Consider the following 8291-nt stretch of genomic DNA (forward strand, 5'->3'; position numbering starts at 1 on the left):
GTGTCACTATGGGAACGCTGTTATGGCAACTGCTTTTATCACAGATTTGCGGCTCCTCGCAGCCGGACTAGCCCAAATCACAGCTTCCAGACTGTGTTGAAATAGTTAACAGTGTATCTCTGAAAAAAAAAAAAAAATCCAGGTTAAATAGTTTGAGAGGGTGGATGTAGCCAACAAGAATCAGCAGCTGTTAAGCTGTTCTACAGGTTGGAAGGACACACTATGTTCGGAGTTAGAGGTCTGGGGTTTTCCTCTGGATTTCACCAGATGCTTGTATATTTCTAAGATCTTTTTGACCGTTTTTGCATTAGCAGGAAACTGTCTTACTCAGAGGAGGCCTTCATCCTGTAGCCTTAGAGAAGAAAGATGGTCTTGTAGCGAAAGCTCTAGACTGGAGCTCAGATCTGGGTTCAAATCCTGACTCTGCTACTAGGCGTCTTGTACTTTAGGCAGATCACTTAATCTCTATGCCTCAGTTCCTCGTCTACTGTCGGTCAGTCCTGCCTCTTGATTTAATGAACTCTTCATGGCAGTGACACTCTCACTGTGTTTGTCCAGTGCCTAGCACACGGGGGTTCTCATTCGGTTTGAGCCTTCCGAGCACTACCATAATGTATATAAAGTGTAGCCCACGAAACCTGGGTATGAATGCTCCCACTTAAGACAATCTGTTAATTGTGGGCTTAAGGGTTGCAGCATGGGGCCTTTAATGTAGCCAGGGTATTTTCATACCAATGACTGTGGTCTTGAGGAGCAGCAGAGCTAATGACGAGATGAGATTCATAACACCAACCGCAAACCTCCACCAGGACCATAGGTGACTTTCCCTCTCTAGGGACAGAGATCTATGCAGTGCTTTTGGGTGGTAAGAGAAACAACTAAGGGCATAGGGGCAGGGGCATCTGTTACTGGGTATGGACGGCCACCTGCACAGGAGCAGTTTCCAGGAGCAGGTCACGCGTCTCTGCCTCAGTTTTCACTCTGCTCTGAAGATGCCCCCTGCCAGTTGGGTAATTCATACCTCTGTTTTCCTACTGGTTTTCCGGGTAGCTTGGCTCTCCGCAGGGCCAGCTCTAGGCATCAGTGCTCCAAGCATGTGCTTGGGGCGGCACTTTCCAAGGAGTGGCACTCCGGCCCCCCTTTTATTTTTTTATTTTTTTTTTGCTTGGGGCAGCAAAAAGCTGGGAGGCGGCCCTGGCCAAAGTCCTGCCGCTGGAGAGCCAGAGCATCGTCCCCTGGAGTCGAGCCCAGGCTGCGGCAGCGAGAGGGGCTCCCGGGGTGTGAGGAGCCGGTGAGGGAGGGAAGCGGGGCCCGGGATGCAGGGAGGGAGGAGGGATGATGGGCAAGTGGCTGGGCAGCCCGAGCTGCCAGGGAGCTGCCCCCTCCTGCCCCTGGTCCCAGCCCGCCGTGCACCTCCCCCGCCTCAACCCCGTGCTGCTTGCCCCGGGCCCCCACAGCACCAGGGGCGGGGAGAGGCAGAGCCCGGCTCCGAGCGGGGGATACTGCCCCGCCGGGGGACCCCCGCGGCTCGAGCACCTGGGGGTCAGTGTCCGTCCTCTTGGCTCTGCCTGCAAGGGGCTGGGGAAGCAGCTGTCAGTGCCTGCCCCTCTCAGACCTTGCACCCCCCATCCCGCTCGCAGCCTCTTCACTTGTACCTCCCCCCATCTTTCCTTCGCCGAACCCCTTCCCCTTGTACTCTCCCTTCACCCGCACCTCTCCCCTTGTACCCTCCCCCAGCCCTCTTCTCCCACACCTCCCCCTTCCCCTGCACCTCTTCTCCAGCAACCCTCCTGATACCCCCTCTCCTCCTCCACCCTCCTCCACGAGTACATCACACCCCGCTTCTCTGCCAATGTAGAGCCCCCAAGTACCCCCACACCCGCTCCTCTGCCTGAACCCTCTTTACTAGATCCCCATCCCTTTCCGGGGACAAGGTTTGAGGGTTAGTCCCTATGCCTTCCATGTGCATTTGGAGCACTAAAAATGGGGTTTCGGGGAACGGGTGGGTGAGATTTTTACTGAAGTGAAATAAAAATAGGAGAAACGGTTTGATCCCCACTGCAAGTGTAAATGGCGGTTGCTGTGGTGAACGAGGAGGTCACGGGGGGGGGGGGTGAGCCCAGGGCTGGGGCGACAGGAGGTGCGGGGGAGGGAGAGCCCAGGGCTGGGGTGGGGGGCAGCCAAAAATTTTTTTGCTTGGGGCGGCAAAAAACCTAGAGCTGGCCCTGGCTCTCCGAGTCCAAGCGCAGAAATGTCCTTCAGCCCTTCCTAGCCTCAGTAGTCTTTCTGACCTAGAATTGCTAATTAATCCTTCATTCCACCCTGGTTACAGCTGTCACCTCTGAGCAGCTTCCTTCCCAGGTCCTCTGTCTTGGCTGTCTCTGAGGGCAGGCCTTCACTACAGGGGGGGTCGATTTAAGATACGCAAATTCAGCTACGCTTCGCGTAGCTGAATTCGACCTATCGGAGCCGACTTACCCTGCTGGGAGGACGGCGGCAAAATCAACCTCCGCGGCTCCCCATCGACGGTGCTTACTCCCACCTCCGCTGGTGGAGTAAGAGCGTCGATTCGGGGATCGATTGTCGCGTCCCCACGAGATGCGATAATTCGATTGTCGCGTCCCCACGAGACGCGATAATTCGATTGTCGCGTCCCCACGAGACGCGATAATTCAATCCCCGAGAGATCGATTTCTACCTGCCGATTCAGGCGAGTAGTGTAGACCTAGCCTAAGTCTCCTCCCCAACTCCATGGCCTTGAGCACCTTTCCCTTCCCTAAAGCTTTCCTGACTCTTTACAGGCTCTTTTCCATAGCCCCTCTTGGCTTGCTTCCCCTGCTCTCTGGGGCAGAACCCCTCTCTAACTCTTGCCTTCTCCTTAGTCTCGCTAGGCTGAGTGAGATTCTCGCCTTATATAGTCCCAGCCCCCAGTCACATGGTTCAGATTATACCTTCCATCAGATCACAGGGCCACATCCCAGAGAATGCCTGAATCTGGACTGGAGCCAAGCATCCCTTAAAGGACCAGAGCATATCCTGTTACAGCTCCCAGTTCTGAATGGGGCCTCTTCCTGCTACCAGAATACAAAGGATAAATGAACGGGTAATTGATATTCCGAGATTAAAATCGAATCAGTCCAAATCGAAGGGTCGTTTACTAACACTACTGCATAACCAAAGTAATGCAGTCCCGCAACCCCAAGTGTTCAGATATTGTGAGCTGGGCTCCAGAAAATCAGGAGATTTTCAAAAATAATAAAGTGTCTTTTGCCTTCAGATTATCAAGCTTTTCTCTGCAGCCATGAGGGCTGGAACCTTCTTTTTTAAATGAAAGCTGAGCAGCTCATATAATCACTTACCACCAGGAGCTGGGGCTCAAGAAAAAACACCAAATAGTGTGATAAAAATGGTGAGAGCCGGCAACACTTCACTTTTTCATACTTTGGCTACTATCTAAAGCAGGGGTCTCAAACACATGCGGCCTGCTGAGTTATTTCCTTGGCCCACCATAGGCGCCGACGCCGTGGGTGCTCTGGGGCTGTAGCACCCACGGGGAAAAATTAGTGGGTGCTCTGCACCCACCGGCAGCCAAGCTCCCCTCCTCCACCTGCCCTACCTCCACCTTCTTCTCCCCTGAGCGTGCCGTGTTCCCCGCTCCTTGCCCCCCTCAGCTCTTCCCGCCAAACAGCTGCTTGCTTGCTCCGGGGGGAGGAGCAGGAATGTGGCATGCTCAGGGGAGGAGGCGGGGCCGGGGTGGGGATTTGGGGAAGGGGTTGGAATAGGGGCAGGGAGGGGGCGGAGTTGGAGTGGGGACTTTGGGGAATGGGTTGGAATGGGGGCGGGGAAGGGGTGGGAATAGGCGGGGCACTTGAACCACATTTTCAACTTTTTTTCCACACCCTTTGCTGTGGAAATTGACAATGTTGCAGAGGAAATGCAGATGGAGTTAGTGGAGCTTCAGTGTGGTACCATTTTGAAGCAGAAGTATACAGATGTTGGAATTCCAGAATTCTACCGGTTTCTTTCACAAGAAAGATTTCCCATGTTATTCTCTGCTTCCGCAAGGTTAATGGCAATGTTTGGAAGTACAAGTATACGTGAACAGTTTTTCTCTTCCATGAAGATGAACAAATCTGTGTTAAGGTAAAGGCTCACTGATGAACATTTGCAAGCAACACTGAGATTAGTTTTGTCTCAGGATACCAAACCTAATATTGATGCTCTGATCGATGCAAAACGCTGCCAGCTAAGTGGCCAAAAATGAAATGACTGTCAAAATTAGCATTGACTTTTCGCATTATAGTTTTTAAAAAGTTAATTCATTAACATAGTATGCTATTAAAAGTCACTCTTCATTTTTTTTCATTTTTGACTATACTTTTATATTGTTGTATGAAAAGGTTTCAGTGAGGTGGCCCTCGGGCCAATGTACTAGTGGTGATTTGAGTTTGAGATCCCTGATCTAAAGTAAGTTGGGAAAAGGTTGCTCTGTTTAACTCTTCCTACTTCCTGTTAAGACTAAACACCATCTTTGGAATCGTTCTTTCTGCTCCAAAAACATGACCTAATATAATTCAAGCTTGTATGCATAGACCAGAGAAGGGCAAACTGCAGCCCGTCAGGGTTTTCAATCTGGCCCGCAGGATTGCGAGCCCCATGGTGCAGCGGGGCTAAAGCAGGCTCCCTGCCTGCCCTGGCCCCACACTGCTCCCAGAAGTGGCTGGCACCATGGCTCTATGGCCCCTGGGTGTGAGGAGGAGAGAGGGCTCCGTGCACTGCCCTTGCCTGCAGGCACTCTCTCGTGCCCTCTCCCCCCCCTCCGCAGCTCCCATTGGCCACGAACGAGGAACCACGGCCAATGGGAGCTTTGGGAGTGGTACCTGCAGGCAAGGGCAGTGCACAGCGGAGCCCCCTGCCCCCCACTGTCCCCAGGAGCCACTGCCGGACATGCTGGCCATTTCCAGGAGGGGCGCGGGGCCGGGGCAGGCAGGGAGCCTGCCTTTGCGCCGCTGCCACCCCGGAGCTGCTCAAGGTAAGTGGCGCCAGGCCAGAGCCTGCATCCCGGACCGCTCCTGCACCCTGCAACCCAATCCTCTGCCCTGAGCCCCCTAATCCCCTGCCTTGAGCCCCCGCTGCACCCCAACCCTCTGCCCTGAGCCCTCTGCTGCACCCCTCATCCCACCTGCACCCCAACCCCTTGCCCTGAGCCCCTTCCTGCACACTGCACCCTGTCCCATTCCCCATCCCTTCCGCACCCCAACCCCCTGCCCCAGGCCTGCATTCATGGCCCTGCATACAATTTCTCCACCTAGATGTAGCCCTCGGGCCAAAAAGTTTGCCCACCCCGGCTTAGACTCTCTCCTATTTAGTAATGCACAGTAATTGTGCTCCTTCATATCTATGACATATGTTATGCAAGAGATCAGGCTAGAATGATCATACCCTTTTCACCTCAAACTCTATCAACAAGGAGTGACATTTACTGATATAAATGTATTCTATAACAAGGGCGTGTGCATCAATTATGTAGGAAAAATAAACCAAAATGTCATTTAGCCGCAGCCCACAAAGCAAGCAGACTGTAAATTGGCAATGAACTGATGGAGGGTTAAATGGAGCATTTTATGCCACCACCAGAACAACCCCTAGTTTGTTTACATAGCTAAGGTGTGGCTTCCTGAGACTAATCGGCTGTCTTTATTGAGGGTGATCATGGTGGGCTGTTCCCTTTCCTCTCTCAAGTTACTGTTCCTCTAGCTACAGTCTGGGACTGGAAGTTGAAGGACAAGCTAGGCAGGTTTATTTTCAGAGTGCATGGGTCACTATCGGTTTTTGACTGTAGTGAGATGATTGCCATTGACAACACCAAGGTACTTTATATGGTGCCTGTTGCCCTGGTATCTGAGGGTACCTCTTTGTGACGGGTTGGATCACAGAAAACCCTTTGAACTGCCAACTGATGTGCTGAGACTACCCCTGAGCCGGTTTCCCCTGCCAGCTTGGACTTCAGTACCCTGCCTGGTTAGAGCCGGACACGTTAGCCTGCTGCAAACACAGACCCAGGTCTGAACCACGTCCCCTAAAAACTTCAGGCTTCACTGAAAACAGCTTCAGCAGTGTTCCTGTCGCCAACGCTCAGATGCCAACTCCCAATGGGGTCCAAACCCCAAATAAATCCGTTTTACCCTGTATAAAGAGTATACAGGGTAAACTCATAAATTGTTCGCCCTCTATAACATTGATGGAGAGATAGGCACAGTTGTTTGTCCCCCCAGGTATTAATACATACTCTGAGTTAATAAGTAAAAAGTGATTTTATTAACAAAAAATAGGATTTAAGTGGTTCTAAGTAATAACAGACAGAACAAAGTGAATTACCAAGCAAAATAAAATAAAACACGCAAGTCTAAGCCTAGTACAGTAAGAAAACTGAATACAGCTAAAATCTCACCCTCAATAAGATGTGTCAATAAGCTTCTATCACAGACTGGACAACTTCCTAGTCTAGGCACAATCCTTTCCCCGGTACAGCCCTTGTTCCAGCTTAGGTCATAGCTAGGGGATGTCTCATGATTGCAGCCTCCTTTGTTCTGTTCCACTCCCTTATATAGCTTTGGCACAAGGCGGGAATCTTTTGTCCCTCTCTGGGTTCCCACCCCTCCTTCTAAATGGAGAAGCACCAGGTTAAAGATGGCTTCCAGTTCAGATGATATGATCACATGTCACTGTAAGACTTCAAGCCTTCATTCCTCCCCAGCCTGACTCACAGGAAGGCCTGCAAGCAAATGGAGCCAGCCACAGTCAATTGTCCTCGTTGATGGGAGCCATCAAAATTCCAAACCACCATTAATGGCCCACACTTTGCATAACTACAGTAGGACCTCAGAGTTACATTTTAAGTTTCAGCTACAAGAGTGGTACATGTATACAAATAGGATGATCACACTCAGTAGATAAGCGTTGTAATGATACCTTGCAAGAGCCTGTTTGCCTGAAGCATATTTCAGTTACATTATATTCACACTCATTAGCATATTTTCATAAAATCATATAGAGTGCAACGTCACATGCTCCACTGTGGTTTAAAACCTACAGCAGTGAGGCTCAGAGCCCAGGTCTGCAGCCTTGGGCTTGCAAGGCTCATGCTAATGGTGCTAAAACCAGCTGTGTAGACGCTCAGGCTCTGAACCCACTCCCACTCGCCAGGCTTCAGTGCCTGAGCCCGAAAAGCTACGCAACTATTTTTTTGCACCGTTGTGCAACCCCCAGCTCCAGAGACTGTGTAGACCTGGGCTCCAAGCTGCTGTTGTGGGTTTTTAAAATGCAGTGTAGACATACCCTGAGTGACTCTGGGTTTAGTGCATTTAGCCTCACACCATGCTCACGTTCCCACCCTGTGGAGCAGGGAAGTGTTGTACAGATGGGGAGCTGAGGCACTTTGTTTTTCATGCTATTGAAAAACCTATTTAAAGTTATTCCAATTTTAGACCTACGCTGCTAGACGGATGTTTAAGAGGGTAAATTAATACGCCAAAGAGTGCACCATATTCAGGCTCTCATAGGGCTAGAGCTGCACCCCAGAAAACCCACTGGCCGGGGGATAGCAGAAGACTTTACCACATGACGTTTAGCCAACCCCTAACTGTGGGCAGAGGCTGTGGCAACAAGCCCTGTACAGAGCAGCTCCCCAGTAGCTGCATTCGGCGCCAGCTTATGTGCTGAGCTACTTTAATGCAAATGATTTGACTGCTGGCTCAGTTTTCCTATCTGCAAAATGGGCTAATAAAACTTTCCTACCATGGCTGAATGCTGCTAGTGGTGCTAAGTCTTATGGCTACAAAGATGCTTATCTCAAATCTGGCTATAAAAAGCCTTCTGACCCAGCCCCCTGGGTGAAGGGTAAAGTCATACAGCTTACGACTCAGTACGGCCAGCACAGTGCTGGTGCACGTAGCAGGCACTGGCTCCAGTTTCTGCTGGTCAGAGGCTGAGCTGTGGAAAACAAGAAACTGGTCCCTGCCCCAAATAGCTTGCACGCTGTAGTCAGAGCGGCTACAAGACACAGGGTCCCTTCGGACTAACACGCCTAGCAAGCCCGTGTGCTGTGTACACAGCCCACACACCATAGGGTGTCTGTTGAAAGGTAAGGGACATGGCATCTATTCCCTGGGAGGCTATTCCTGGTGGATGGAGAGGTGAAAAAAACACTTGGAGTGGGTGAAAGAGACAAAAGGAACCATCAGGGAAGACGCCCTTATCATTGCTCAGAGAGGGGGAGTCTAGGTACAAGA

Source organism: Malaclemys terrapin, chromosome 1, assembly GCF_027887155.1.
Source record: "Malaclemys terrapin pileata isolate rMalTer1 chromosome 1, rMalTer1.hap1, whole genome shotgun sequence".
Taxonomy (NCBI): domain Eukaryota; kingdom Metazoa; phylum Chordata; order Testudines; family Emydidae; genus Malaclemys; species Malaclemys terrapin.